The sequence below is a fragment of the Colius striatus genome, chromosome 6 (genome assembly GCF_028858725.1).
Source record: "Colius striatus isolate bColStr4 chromosome 6, bColStr4.1.hap1, whole genome shotgun sequence".
NCBI lineage: Eukaryota > Metazoa > Chordata > Aves > Coliiformes > Coliidae > Colius > Colius striatus.
Window position 1 is genome coordinate 46,627,583 of NC_084764.1, and position 16,171 is coordinate 46,643,753.

Sequence of the window (16,171 nt, forward strand, 5' to 3'; positions counted from 1 at the left end):
GGCAAAACATCAGGAAACTTTCTATCTGGGCCAGTAAGTACAGAGGAGCCCAGGATGATGACATCACTCCAACCCATCCCATCTTTCTTTAGTAGAATAATTCTGCTGTGAGAAGGAGCCTGGTGCTTACTCTGCACAAAAGTGAACTGGGACAGCGCTTGACCACAGAGAACTCAAAGTCAGGCCTACTTCTGTCCACGGCATCTCTGGAAAACAACTCCTCTGTTTTCACAATGATCCATGATGGCAGGGCTCAACTTCCCAGCACACTTGCTGCAATATATCATTAAAGTGACACATACCAAACCTGAGCAGAAAAAATATTGATGTAGATAAAGGCCTATGAGAACATAAGGTGTCCTGCAGCAGCCTTATGATACGTAATATACATCCAAATGTGCAAAAGATTGCATAATTGAACTATTTTGTTCACTCCCCACATGTACAGGATGCTTTTAGCAAAGGGAAAAAAGGGTGAGGAAAAAAGTTAAAAGTTTCTGACTTTCGTTAACCTTCTCTTGTAGTTCAGGTTATTTCTTTAATGCATTTATCTGCTTTAAAATTGTCTCCTTAGCCTCTCAAGGGAAACCAATATAATACACCATCACATTTCTCACAGGAGAAAAAAGAACACTTACTCTTAATAGGTGGCAATTTTGCCAGATGTTATTGACATAGTAAGTGCGAAATTTCAGTGATACTAAATGCAAAGTGCAGCAGATTAAAGAACAATGGAACAAAGTGCAAAATGAAGTTTAAAAAGCAGCAGTGTCAAAGTCAGAGAAAGTGTGAAAAAATTACATTTTAACAACACTATTAAGAACGAGTTTACTAATTACTGTAACTGGCACAAATGTAAAAGTACCTTCCTGAGAGTCAGGAAAGTTTTTTAAGTGTGATATTTTTTTCTTGTCAGCGTTTCTTCTTTTCTTTATGCATTGTAGCAAAGACATAACATTACTGATACTAAAACAATGACAGTTGGAGCTCTTTATCTTTCACTTCTTAACCCTTTCTTACCAAGCAATATTGCTGCAAGTCCTGGTATTTGAGCAGGGGAGCGAGCTGCAGAAAAGGCTTTGATAACTAATACTGACCAGTTTCAAATACAGACTATGGGATCGATTCAGTCACGCTTTACACATTCCCTCACTGACAGTAATGGAATTTACACACTGAGAGTGACTTCTCATTAAAAGTTTGGCAAAATCCCGTTTTGTATAGATTTTTTCTGTAACTGCAATGTACACAGTTTCCTCATATTCAATTATTTGCTAAAATGCAATAATAAAATATTACAGTTGAGATGCTCATTGTCTATAAATCAGAGAAGCTCCACTGCTTCCCAAGGCATTGCACCAAGCTTGAAGAACCCCATTATCTAGGTATCACACATATTCTTCAGATTGTATTGACAAATAGGACCCATTCCCCAACTGACATTTATATATGCCCTCTGCTGAATCTGTTGCAATTATTCCTTGTTTGACCATTAGCCCTGGTGTTGTAGCCCGTACAGTCTTCACCAAGACTACAGCCAGCAGTAGCACAGCTAAGTATAACGTGTAAAAAACCAAATTGAATACTTTCAGGAGTAAGAATGGCCACGTCTGCTTTGCTGATCTAGAAATTAATGCTCATTGTAGAAGTGCTTCAAGCAGTTCAGAAATCCTCACCCTGACTGGAGGTGCAGCTATCCACGCATTTACTGCAGAGAAGAGCAGCTCTAGCATGGGAGACAATATCTTCACCTTAAACTGAGCAGCTTTCTTGCTTTTTGGAGACACTAAAGTGCCTCAGACTTTAGGGATAATCCTTGGCCCGAAATCTAACAAAATCCTGTGACTGAGAAAAGAATTCCCTTTTTAGGACAAATTATCAACTTGTTTTCTTTATCTACACCAAATACTTTTGTTATTCAGTGAGCACACCCAGATAACTAGGCAGTTGAACCTGCAGTCTATGGTACTAGCTGCTCAACAGCCCAGAGAACAATTCACATCACCACACATCAAAACTTATTTTCAGCCTCTCTCAAGTTCTATACCCAGCAAGCACAATTCCAAATACGGCTCTAGTAGGCAATTCTAAGCCTCAATTATTGTCTGAGAAAGGGTTTCATTTAAATTCCATTTGGAAATAAAAGTAGCAAAGCATCAAGCTTTACTAAAACGCTGCTCCTATCTTATCTGTGACAAGGGAAAGTTCACTCTGCGCAGGATGCAAGTAGCTTGCATTAATTATGATTCCATTAGTGGGTGTTCTCGTAGCATATCAATGGCTACCCTTTGCATTGAGATCTGATATTATGCAGCTGAATACATCTGCACAGCTTTCTTGGGCCATTTTTCTTTAAAATGCATGTATCATAGCCATCTACCACAACTTTTCCACCTCATGACTGCATTCAACTCAATCAATTAACTTGTGAACTAGAAAAGAAATTGGTTCAACTTCAAAAACTGTGTACTGTACAGTTTGGTGCAAGGCACTTAGAGAGTTTTCACTGTATCATATAGCATGTCATCTAGATGACTACAAACCCTTCACAGGACCCTGGTTACCCTTGCTCCCTGGTTGATGACCTCACTTGTTACTTTCAGATTCTAAAGGAGTTATTTGGTGTAAAAATACTTATTCTTCTGGCCCTCCCTACTATTTTCATTTGAACAACAGTTTTGTCCCACCTGGGAGTCCAGGACAGAACTCTGTAATTTCTGTCTTCCATATAAAAATCCATAGAGAGCCTCAGCCCTGAGCCCAGAAACCATTTCTGGTGCAGAGAGAGCAGTCTGGCTCTCCAGAGCTGAGCAAGAAGGCAGGACCGTTCTTCAAGCACTGTCAAAAGTTCAGTGTGACTCAAGGGCAGTCTGTCTCCTCTGTCCTCTTAATTTCTTTTCATCTTCAGGTGAAGAGAATGGCCATACCCTGTGCTCTATTCTGAACTGGTGTGAGCTTTTACTAACCGAAATGTAGGAAGCCAGAAACTACAACTCTTTAATTCTCTCTGTGATTTTAGCATGTTAGCTCTTGGTGCAGCTCTAAGGCCTCAGTTAGACTCTTTCCCTAGACGTTCCATTATTTCCAGCATTTTAGAACTCTGATAATATTATCTCTTCACTTCTTTCTCATTTAACGGTTACAAAAAAAGACACACCTCTAGAAGTCATCCCAGCCACAACTAGTAGAAAAATAAGAGACAGTTTTCATCATTTTCCCGTTGTGGCTTTAAGTTCAGGGTAAGTTTGCCAACCATGACTAATGTTGAACCACGATGTCAGGAAGGGGGTGGAGGGTCTTTACAAGACTTGATATTTTTGTCTTGACATGTTTGTGCTAAAAGAAAGTTCAGTGTCTAGGATTTTATCACATTCAATTATTGCTATCAGCTTGTGCATTTGAGACGTATTCCTAAAAACTACCATTAGAATAATTTGTTCTACCTCCTCCTTCTAGACTGGCAATAATTGCCCACCCATCTCCCCCCTCCTTTATCTCCTTCTCACCTACTGTGTCTCTTCCAGTTCCCTAGGGGGGCCTCATCAGAGCTACATAAACCTTTGCTATATATATATTTTACCTCCTACTGCACTGTTAATGGAACTCTTTGATCTCTTGCTAAACCATAGTGGACTTCTCTGAGATAATGTTTAATCTTTTGCTGGACTTACAGGCATTCTGTAAGTCAATAAAACTGCCTTTTAAAGTTACAACTCCATAAAGAATCATCTCTCTATTAAGCATTCTGTGTGAGGAACGCAATACAATTTCTTTCTACACTATCCCCAAGTTGTAGTCCATCTCCTCATTCTTCTGGAAGTGCTTTTCAAACCACTTTGGGGATAGCTGAGGTCACACATTTTGACTTTGGCATACATTTATCTTTTTTTTTGTGGCTCTGCAGAGAAATTGCTGTAGAACCATGAAGTCTCTCTTAGTTTTTGTCTATTTTAGGCAATTTATAATCCATTTCAAGCACAGTTAGAGAGATTAATAATAAGCAAATGCAGGTGAGGGAGCCTTAACAACAAATTGCAGAAGGTAAATCTCTGACATGGTAAACATCCTCATTCTGTAATTCTGTTTCAATTGTATACAGATCTATGAAGATATGTTTCTGCTTTTAGTTCAGCATAGCTAAAATCATGCAATATCACTCATTCTCATGCAATTGCCTCTCAAGGTGACAAACATCGTGAATAAGACTAGCTTTAGAGGTTTCTATAGTTCAGTGATGACAACACAGACCAGCTTTAGAGCTTTCCCAAATCTGCACTAAGTCTCAAAAAGTTGCCTAAATCTGCCTGACATCTGGCCACTGCTCCAGAGTGAATTTCCAGTTGTTAAGGTTCTAAGGGTGGTAAAATGCTCCTAGGACATCCGAGCAGCTATCATGACCTGCCTTGTGAAAATTACGCTGAGCTATCGATACTCTTTGGACAGTTCCAGTGTGGTTATCAGCATTCTCCACTGGAAGCAGACAAGACTTCCACAGAAAGACTGAATGCAATTTTTGGAAGAGATAGGTCCAAATTCCACAGTTTCTGTCCTTTTAAAGATACATTTTCCATTCACCTCTCCCACTGATGACATTATAGTAGAGAAGTCAAGCAAATCACCGACAAGCTAAATGCTCACTAAACCTGTTCTGATATTTCTCAGCTTTTATGTTACATTCATTTCAAATTCATCAGTAACCTGTTCCCACCACTGGCTGAATGTGCTGCTTTCACACACTGTGCTCTGCCTGTATCCCCATAAACCTCAAAGAGTAGAAAGGAGAAATAATAGAAGGCTCAGCCTCACACAGCCTGTTCCAATAATCAGTCGCACTTGTTCAGTCACATGGGCTAGACATCTCAACTCAGAACGACCTCGATACTCCTAGGCTACAACAAGGAGGCAGAACTATTTGAGCCTGCAGAGAACTCCAAAAGACATTGATTTAAGAATCCTATTTTAGACCTGTTTGGAAATTAATGGAAAGCTGCATTTCATCATAGATGGAGTAAAACATCATGTTTCTGCATTTTGCCAGCGTGGTATGAGGCGATTAATATACACTAGTAAAAGAGCTTTGCTTTCATGATTATTAGGCTTGTATATCTTTTACAGTCATTACAGCTTTTATACTTCCCAAGTAAAACCTTCCAATCTCTCCTTCCCCCCTGAATTTGCATGAAATTGGCACTCTTCCCCAGAACTCCCCATGAAATTAGCACTTTTCTCAAAAGGTCACAGGAAATTTTGTAATACTGTTTTTGCTGCAGCATTGTTTTACTGCAACAAGTTGGTTTGAATGCCTCTTTTTCAGCACACTCATTGGCAGATACTTCCAGTATGATGGGGAAGTGGTAGGCTACAGTAATACTTGAAATTTGCCTTCAGTTATGTGCCTGATTTGACAGCTCCTTAGAAATCTCCTAAGAGGTCATTTCTACATTAACTTCTCTGTGAAGTCTTGGGGAGGAAAGAACAATTTTGAGACAGAAAAGAGAATAATCAGGAAGTTTTTCAATGATGTATTGAAAATGTCACAATACACACAAGTCAATTGCAAGTAAAGTAAGACTAAGCCTGAATTACTAAGTGAGAGTGTAAACTTTGATGAAAGAGATGGATAAAAGTTATTTCACTAGGTCTCCATTCTTCAAAGTGTGTCACAAAGAATGAGTCTGGGGAGAAAATAGGACAATGAAATGGGTTCCAATCAAAACTCTTTTTAACAATTTAAAAATCTTTACATGTAAACTCAAGCAGCTGCTCTCTTCCTTTCCCTTGTTCGCGCTCCTCATCGGAGAGAGTTGTAAATGTTTGTTCTCAGTCTTCTCTGAAAGCTGTAATTCTTAAAAATGCCAACAAAATAACTTGTCCTACCCTCACTTCTTCAACCAATTTCTTCCTAGATAAGTGAAGATCTGACTAAAATGATATGTTAAAGCTGAACTACAGAGGCTGTCCTCAAGTCTTTCTCAGTAAGCTCCTGCTCTCAATTCTGCATCGCCCTGGTTCTCGAATAAGAGATGTCAGCACAATCACAGGAGGTAGGGAAACGGAGACTTGTAGTGGCCACGTGAGTTGATGCACTGGCAACAAGTTGTTCCAAATACTAACCCTCCAGAAGACATGCAGAAAGCTGCAGTCTGCTTACACCCTCTCCAAAGCCACAAAGCAAGTCACAGACTTTCTCTATACACAGCAAGAAACAAAGAGAACTTCCGATCTTCAGAGGAAATAATGAGAGATGGCTATCTCCCACTTTGCTTGTCCCAGAAGCTCAGGAGAGTAAAGACAAAATCATTAGTCTGCAGAAAAGTCACAAGTTTACAGGGTGCATTGTTTGTTTGGTACTCTTAATAGTAATCTTAGGAAAAGGATCCACAGCAAAAGGCTGTAACAGAAAGGCAAGAAGCTAGATCTTACATAATAGAAAAGAAAGGAACATAAAGGGGACAAGACAAGCAAGATTACTTTCCAAAAGCAAGAGTTCAAGGTGTTTAGATCCCTGGAATGTACTTTTCTGCAGTTTTAAATATTTTTAATTATAAACTTGACTCTTAATTTTTCTGTTGATAACCACAGAATGGTCTCCAATTACAAAAGTCTTGCATACTCCTAACCTTCATTCCAGCTGAAAAATGGGTTTAGTTATATATTTACATGGTGCAGTGGAACATTATAATAGACAAGCCACTGGCCTGGATAATTTCTGTGAATTTATTTGCTAGTAATGGCACATTCACTCAGTGATGGGGGAGAAAAAATAAACTTCAATATTTACCTTCCTGAATGATTTACTGGTCTCCTCTGAAGATTTTCAAAGTACTTTTTCTTCCAAATAATGAGATGAAAATACTGTCAGATCAAACTTCTTATGACTGACACTTTTGTCAAGACAAATCTTACTCCAACTAGGTTTTTTTCAGTCTGACCTGCAATGCTGCTCTCCACTGAAACAGGCTGCTGGCAGGAGAGTGCTGAAGCCTCCTAAAGCAAGGATTAATGCAACAAAAAGGGCAAATCCTTATAGGAGTGAAAGGAGACTCAGGCCAAGACAGTACAACTAGCATAGTCAAAAGCTCGTGGTTTCCATTCTGGCTTTTGATATTAAAGAGGGCAGATATGGGAAATGCACGTATGGAAACGGATGGCAGGAGGAAAGACAGGAAAAAACCAGCAAACTGAAGAGGAAGGAATTGTATTTGAGGCTAATTGAGGAAAAAACACAGTGCAATGAGCAATAGACTAGAGGAAGGGTTAGTATAGAAAAGTAATAGAATTTGTTAAGCCAATTGACATAGTTGGAAAAGAACAGAGAAGCTTTCAGGCATGCGAGTCCTTCCTCAGATCTGAAACAGCAGGGAGTACAATGAAACTTTTCAGGTACTGCATCTCTTATTACACACCCACAGACAATGTCAGAATCTTGACTGGCAGAGGAGGCATAGATTAATGACAGGTGACACCACCTGAATTATTCAAACCACCACCAAGGTATTGCAACACCACCAAGTTAACACACGCTACTAAATCTCTTGGACAAGGACTCGGTTGGATTTAGAGAAGGTAAATTTGAGGGCCAGTTCTCTTAACTCCTCATCTTCCCTTTGACCTGTTGTAGGAGACAGGACCAATTCCAGGTTTCTCCTGAGGCATTGATAATGCACCACATGCTGTCCTTGGACCCACAGCTGACCCCATAAGCAAGGCAGAAGTGTTCAGTTCTTTCATTTTGGTGGGAGGGAGACAAGACCTCTCAGCTGCATGGTGGAAAGCAGCTCCAGTTCCCACACCTGCCAAACATGTAGCTCACACTGCCTGGTTCTGGAAAGAATACCTGAACAGATGTGTATAGCAAGTCCAGCAAATGCAATGGTAGGTCAATCCAGTTCACAAAGGACAGAGCAGAGACTGCATAGAAAAGCCCAGCACAACCTCTAGTGTTCCACAACATTCTCAGCTTCAGTTTAGTATTATTGTTTAACCATTGTCCATCTTTAGAGTGATGGTGTTACCATCATCATTAATGGCAAAGTGAACAAACCCACTGACACGCACAGGGTGTAATTCTGTACTTACATAAACCTACCTAAAAGATATATGTCGACTTCTAGAGATCTTTATGGAAAGGAAGACCTCTTCTACAGAACATGGATGCTCTGCCCAGAAGAACTGCTGCTGTGTTAGATTGTGAGTGCAAGGATGGTCCATGTGGGACAATAGCTATTTCTCTCATCTAGACCAGTCCTTTTCAGAATTAAAGAAAACAGGCCAACTTGTCTGAGTCCCAGGGCTGCAAACCCACCAGCACTGTCCCACTTCAGAGATGCCACTGCGAGTGCCTCTCCTGCTGACTCTATTCACCACGTGCTACAAAACCACAACTTTTTCTCTTGGTCAGCTCTACAGCTTTGATAGCTTCTTTGGTTTCTTTCTCCTCAGCTTTTCCCCCTTTAAACAGGCTGTATCTAAATCCTGCCATTGTTGCTTGAATTGTGGCTTCAGGAGTCAGATGTTTCTTTTTTCCTTTATCTCTAAACTACTTGTCCAGACCCTTAGCTTCTGCTTTTCCTCTAATCACCTGATTCACTGCAGCTCTTCCTTTCTAGCCTCCCACATATTCGTATCACCTTCCTCCCCATACAATCTTCCACAACTAAGGAACATCTGCCTTGTCTTTCAGTCTGACCCGATGCATCCTTTCCACACCTTGAATCCATCAGTCCCCTGATTATGACATTTAAGCCCTTTCCCCTCATTTCAGGGCTTTGTTCTGCTTATTTATTCAAGTTGTCCCTTATTGCACCTCCTCCCTGCCACTGCAGCAGCAATTCCAGCTCTGACAGCTGACTCCCCATTTCTCTGTCACACTAATAACGGTCTCTCCCTCGCTACATTTTTTTAGCCGAATAGCAAGGCCACTGCCCTATTTTTCTTTTAAATCCCTTGTCAGCACATGCTTCTGATGAAATTCCTATGTGGAAAAGTGCAGCAAAGGCTGGTAAGAATGCCAAGGTAGGAACAGAGATTGTGAGATTGCATTTCCCTAAAGCATTCAGAGCAAAACCTACAAGCGCTTCCCTTCCTGCCTGTCCTCTTCAGATTTGCAGAGCAAGGTCTGCGCCTGACCACTGCCCCGTTCTGCCTGCTGCTTCACAACATCTGTCACATGCAACCAATGGCATCTCTGTCTCCACCTTACCCATCAACTTGGAAGCTGAAGGAGTTTTAACCGAGGGTAGAATTTGGCCTGTTTCCTTAATTAAATATGGTCCTGTCAGAATGCTCTTACATTAGCCAGGGACAAAAGGAAAGGAGGGGAAAAATTAAATTACAGAGAAAGGGCTTAAATCAGGAAAAGTCATTAAAAAGACACCATTAAATATATGGGAATTTAAGCAGCTTTTAACAAAGAATGCAGCTGGAAAGAATGCCTAACTGTATCTTAAAATCTGACAATTATGTTTTGCTTTATAAATCCTGATCTCTAGGACACAACACCACTGTACTTTGCAGGAAAAATTCTTCCTAGCCTTCCTCAAAGTCAACGACAATCCTAAAATTCAAGGACAGACAAGAAGTATGGTTCAGTCTTCTGTTTGTAAAGTGCTACACCTGCATAATATATTTTTGTAGATTCCTAAATCACACAATAGTGTGATAAAATGCACGTTGGCCCAAGTGCCAGCGTCAGAGTGTTGCAATCAATTAAGTTCTATTACACAAGCATAGCTCTGCTTATTTATCTATGCACAAGCACACATTTGCATACATCCAGCAAACACGGGGCCAAAAACCACAAAAAAACCCCCCTGCTTCTACATGTCTGTAAAGGTGACAAACCTTCCAGCACCGTAAATGCACAATGATCTACGCAGTGCAAGTCCCAAGTCCCAGAGAACTGCGTGTTACATCCTGCAATGCTCAGAATGAGTTTAATTAGAGTAGGCACTGAAGTGCTGAGCGGGTAGCACGTGAAATATAGACTAATATCCAGGATCAGAAATCAACTGCTGTCAGCTTTACCTAAATATTGGCACGATAAAATTGAAACTGTATGGACACAACCTTATATATACACCTCATCAGACCTTCTAACTGCTCACACTCTGTTCCAGTGGCCACTATTAAAAACTTTACAGCTCGATTTTTCCAAATAGCCAGCATTACCCTGTATTTTATGGTATTTTCTGTACTCAGTGTATGGAATATCTGAAGAATATTAAGGCAAAGTTACTGACTCACAATGTTATTTATAAGAATTTTAATGGAAGTTCCTGTATTCTGTCTGTTGTAAAATTTAAGGTGTAATAATTTCTCCTGTTTAATCTATTTTAAACAGACTGGCCTAGGAGTTTCTTTATACCTCCAGTAGCTGTGATGAGTCTATTATGGTGGAAGCAGAGTAACACCTCGATGTACTCTATATGTAACAGCAATATATGTCCTATAACAAAAATAGCTGGCTAAAACCAGCACTATTTCCTCATTTACTGTATATTGATGTACGACAATCCCGATAAGAGAGAGATAAACCTGTCATATTTATAATGAATCATTTTATAATCAAATTCTGTATATTAACCTGGTCTCTGGCCAATCTAGCACCTGGCTGCCAAGTTCATAATTACACTGTTCTACAGCGAAGGGTATGAAATAAATTAATTTCATGCCATTTTTGGTCTTACTCTAAAGTACATTTATTAGCTGGCTAGTGTCGACAACAATTAAAGTTTGCTAATTCAGGTCTTGATTTTCCCTATTTAAATTCTTTTGACGTCTCTTTGCTCCACATTCTCCAGTCCAATCCATTTTTTATACTTATTTTACATCTCCTTTCTTTGCTTGGTGATTTTGTACTTTACAGGCTTGTCTCAACTTGTTCCCTAAGCGAGGACTTCAAAATATGTGTTTTTACCCAAACTCCAAGTCTAAAGCTAAAATCATGAACATGCTTAATATAAAATTACATTTGTATTGCTGACTTTTATGGCACATCCAGCTGTAATGATGCATTACTTACCAATCCCTCATTTTTAATGTCAGACATGTTATGTTAAGCTAGCTTGTTCAAGTAATGGATTTACTGATTAGTTCCTGTTTTGGTCTATAATTGTTCAATGATTTCTCCAATATTAGCTTAACCAAAAAGCTTATATATAATTCTTTGCAATATACATGACAGAAATACAGAAACGTTCAGGAGAGAATCGCAGTTTAAGTTAATCAATAAAGGTTTTATCAAGAGTTTTTATTTATAGCTAATGCAAATGTTAAAAAAACCTTACAGCCGTTAATTATTAGCAGTTTTTTTAGAGCACAAAGTAAGAGTTGAATAAATGTACTTTAAGACACTTAAAGCCCATGCATTCTTTTTAAAATGACTAGCTAAAGAGCCCCTTGGGCTGTCTTTTTACTGCTTTTCAAAGCTCTAATAGCACTTTTTCACCAAAGACACACCCCTTGAATCCTCCGAGAGATACAATAGCATAATTGTTCTTTTAGGTTTTAAGGCCTTGACATATCTGTCACTGAAAGAACGGTGAATAATAATACCAGAACTATTTTATGCAAATTCCACTTAGAGGTCTCAAGATTTTTGTGAGACGGATCTTGCCTCCTTGTTGACAGTTTTATTGTCACATTAGCTTTACATGAGAAAGTGGTAAAGTTTTCCTCTTTGTTAAATAATACCCCATTTTAAAATCTTGTAGATAAAGTTAAAAACAAATACAAAAACAAAGAGATGGAAGCATCAATTTGGAAAGGTATCAAAGGAGGAAATAGCAGTCACTCGGAAGAATTTTTCCCACTGGCTTTCATTTTTCAAATTATAAGTCGCACTCATTATCATGTGTAATATGTACAAAATGAATATTTACTTGCATATATGTGTATATTTACACACACATATAGGGTTATGAATAAAACATAGCAGAATGTGTATTCTTAGGCTAGTCATTGATGAATGGCTCATATCTCAAGGTCGCAAAGCTACCAAATACTTTCTCTGTGTGTGTGTGTGTATATATATATATATATATATACGTTCATGGGCAGCTGACTGTATACAAACAAAATGCATGCTAATGTCTTGCAACTACTAGATTCGCTTGGCAGGGAGGGGATGAGAGAGATAAATGGACAGAAGATGCTTTTAGGTCAGTTTTGCACAATTTCCTGAACTGCTGAGATCTGAAGCAGATGCCACCTAAGGTAGTCACAAACACATCTGTCGTGGTTTAACCCCAGCCGGCAACTAAGCACCACGCAGCTGCTCGCTCACTCCCCCCACAGTGGGATGGGGGAGAGAACTGGAAGGGTAAAAGTAAGAACATCCATGGGTTGAGGTAAGAACAGCAGTGCTCAGCAACAACTAAAACATCAGTGTAGTATCAACATTATCCTCACCCTATATCGAAAACACAGTACTACACGAGCTACTGGGTATAAACTTAGCTCTGTCCCAGCTAAAACCAGGGCAACATCTCAAGGTACATTCACAGACACTTATAAATACAGTATTTGTGAATGTATCTTAGATAGATACTAGGATCTGTCTACTCCAGTGGCTAATGGTATAGTTCAGATCTCTACAGAATTTACAAACAAATCATTTTACAAAGAGGATTTTTTTCTTTCTGCTGCATTGAACACAATCCTGCATTTTTCCCTACTATCCTGTTCACTAAAGAAGGTAAAGAAATACCTTTAATCTGAGTCAGAACAGTCTTCTGAGTTATGTTTAAAAGTACCCTCAGAACTCCTCAGAATATGACTCTAGAACCAATCCAGTCCAAATATAATTCTCACGATTCAGGTATTCTTAAAGCATAGTAATACAAGAAGAACAATAACTGCAGAAAATACCTTCTGTTTAAAGAACAAGAGATGCAGCAGGGGTCACACCCCTCTTTTTCTGTCTGTGCCACAGAACAAGGGGAGTTTGTTTTCCTTTCAGTATAGTGTCACCTCTATGTACTAGCACATAAAGTCAGAAGTTCAGCCAGCTCCCAGGTCAAAATCTAGTATGGGAAAAATATACAGCAGATAAAAGAAAACTATAGATGGAAAGAACAGGGTTCCCTGTTAGCCCAACTCCTATGGAAAGAAACCCCAGAACGAAATCCAAACTCCTTGCAGAGCAAGGAAAGGGAAACCATCCCAGTACAATACTAACATTGCACCCTGTGAGTTTTCACTACAGTGTAACCCAGGGGCCACAGATAATCCTTCCTGAGAAGGGGAGAGAAGAAGGTGGAAATTGTGCTAAATGGCTTCATATCCTGTTTATGAGCACGGATATGTCCAAGGTCACAGAACCCCTCCACATACAGACAGTGAGAAGAGAATATTCACAGTTTCCAAGAGCTCTGTCTTGCACTGGATTTTCCAGTATTCAAATGCCCTCTTGTACATTTCTATCATGCTTCTAACTTGATTGTTTTCAAAGCATTGTCTCAATTTCTATACAGTTGTTTGATTGTGCAGGAGTGCAGAGCCATCCAGTACTGGTGGAAAGGAAGCTCTGCTCAAGGGCATCCTAGGAATCCGTATGATTATGAAAATAATCCTGGGATATTTAATATTCATGAGTAGCAAACATGACCTCCAATTTTAAGCTCTTACCTGAAAGTGCTATTACAGAGTAAACTGCACAGAACTGTAGTATAATACAAAGTTATTTTACATAAAGTTGTGCAAAAACTTCTATATTTAATGTAAAACGGATTCATACTATTTTTATACTGAATCCAGCTGCATAAGTTCTTAGCACTGAAAGTCATGAAGCACCAGGTTCAAACACACTTAGTTTTCCCTTGAGTTAAATTCATTATACAGACAAAAAACAGGTTCAAATTTACCAGGTTATGCCTCATTTGCAAAAGGTGGACATTCACAGGACTCGTCTCTCTCAGTATTCATTCAATAGATAACCCTCATCTGTAGCAAAAAAGGCTTTCGTTTTTAAACCAAAGGATTACTACTGACCACACTGTGTATCACTTAGTCCTGGCAGTGAGCAGCACCTCTACCAAGCACCTGAAATATGGCCAAGAGAGTTACTTGTAAGACTGACTGATCAGCACTATGTAAGGAATTCAACACAATGCTCAGTGAACCCAAAAGATGTAAGAATAATGAGACAGCTCCCAGTAAGTGGCTGAATTACTGGGGTGAAAAAAACCCCAACAGATAATGTGCTGTATGGATTGGACACATGCAAAGACTGCTTGAGGATTTTTACTTCTCCCATCACTAAGTTGTTCTTTCAGCAGTCCATGTAATTTAGGTGATGGGTACTCAACCAGACCCTCCAGCGCCTCTAACTGGCCCAGGCTGGACTGTTGGATCCTCAGTGGCAGATAGTCTTTTTGACAGAGAAAAAGCTCCTGGAGCAGAAGTCTGCCCAAAATTAATTTAGGAGGTGTTTTTCCAAGGCATACAAACATCACAACACAAGCTATTTGCTGATCTGTATGAAACCATGCAGATTGGCTCCTTACATGATACATGTAACCACAAACTATAGGTAACAAGAATTCAGCCTCCTTGAGTTGGCATTTCTCTCCAAGGTCAGAGGGTGAGCAGTGGGTGGATGCTAACAGGCTGGAGAGGAAGGAGGCAGCTACAGAATCTGCTGCTGGATAAGAGCAGAACACCCTTTTCAGAGTGAGAAGAGGCAGAGAAAAGGACATGTGTTTTTTGGATGTGGTGGTACCAGAGGGCAGAACAAAGTCCGTGGACTTCCAGGTTGATAGTTTCTGTGTGATTCTAGAAGTAACTAAGGAACTTAAATTAAGTGGGAGCAAACCCAGGGACAGGACCCAGTTTCATGTCTTATAATGCCATCCTTCCCACCTTGCCTTTGATACTGGGGACACCTCACCCCCTGAAGACACAGTGGTTATCCCAGAATAGCTTCTTTAGGCATCAGGGGAGAGAGAGAACAAAGCCCTCAGCAGAATCTCACCAGCAGAAATGGGACATCCAGGCCCATCAGATCTCTGATGAGGGGAAATGTTCTGAGTCACCTCTGGAGATTTCCAGTGGAAACAACCATTGCTGAGTGAAGCATGTGGACTGCATCTTAAATCCCAGCAGAGTTGCAGGGGAGAATCCAGTAGGTGACTTTTGGTTTGAGCAGTACATCTGCATGATCCATAAAGGAGCTCTATTAAAATTACTACAAATTCTGCATTCAGACAAGCAGTAGCATCAAAACCCACACTTCAGGGCTTTGATTGGTCAGTAAAGATTTCTTTCTCCCAAATACACAAGTACTCAGCAGCAGCAAAGTGCCTTGTTCTGAACAAGCATAGAACAGCCATAACAGGAGACAAGCACCTAAGGCGAATTTTCCTTTACAGACACCTGATTGACACAGCTTCCTTGAATAACTCAAGCCAGTAGGGATATCCCTTCCTTGTATCCTGCAGTAGGTTTAATTTCCTGCAATTTCTTGCCATTTCCAAGGGTTCAGATACTGGGACATGGTGGCCCTTTCAGTTCTGTGCCTGTTGACCACATTAGCTCCTAGGGGATGAAGTGCTTGGCTTGACTTCAAAGTGAATTTCTGGGTTACTCAGGACCAATCTGAATAATACTGACCTAACACTACATGAAGCTCCACTGAAACTAGATCTTACTCTGAACACTTTGTCTCTAAGTTGAATGTTAACATGGCTCTAATATCTGGTGAATTAATATCTAGCTTATAATGAACTCAAAATTTCACTTAAATTCTAATTAATTCCAAATTGATGGCTGATCCAATATCAATTGTCAGGCATCACAAGTACATGATGGTATAAATATAAGTTCATCTGGTTCATCTGTTCCCTGATCTAAAAATGGTATCCTGGAATTACAGAGAGTTCAGGAATTTGTTCATGGTGAGGCTGCAGTGCAACCACTAAAGAGAGAGAATATGTGTCTTTGGTGTACCCTGAGAAGTCCAGGGAAGTTTTACTGTGTTATTTAGTCAGCATGACACGTGGAGAAAGTGTGTTTTTAAATACAAGCAAAGATTCTTCTTTTTTTGCCTTACCTGTTAGTCCATTTATGTCTTCACATTGTGGATGTTATCCCTAATTCCCTGTACATTCTCAAGCATCAGCTTTAAACTGAGACCATTTCATCTTTATGTCTCCATGTATGCAGCTGAAAC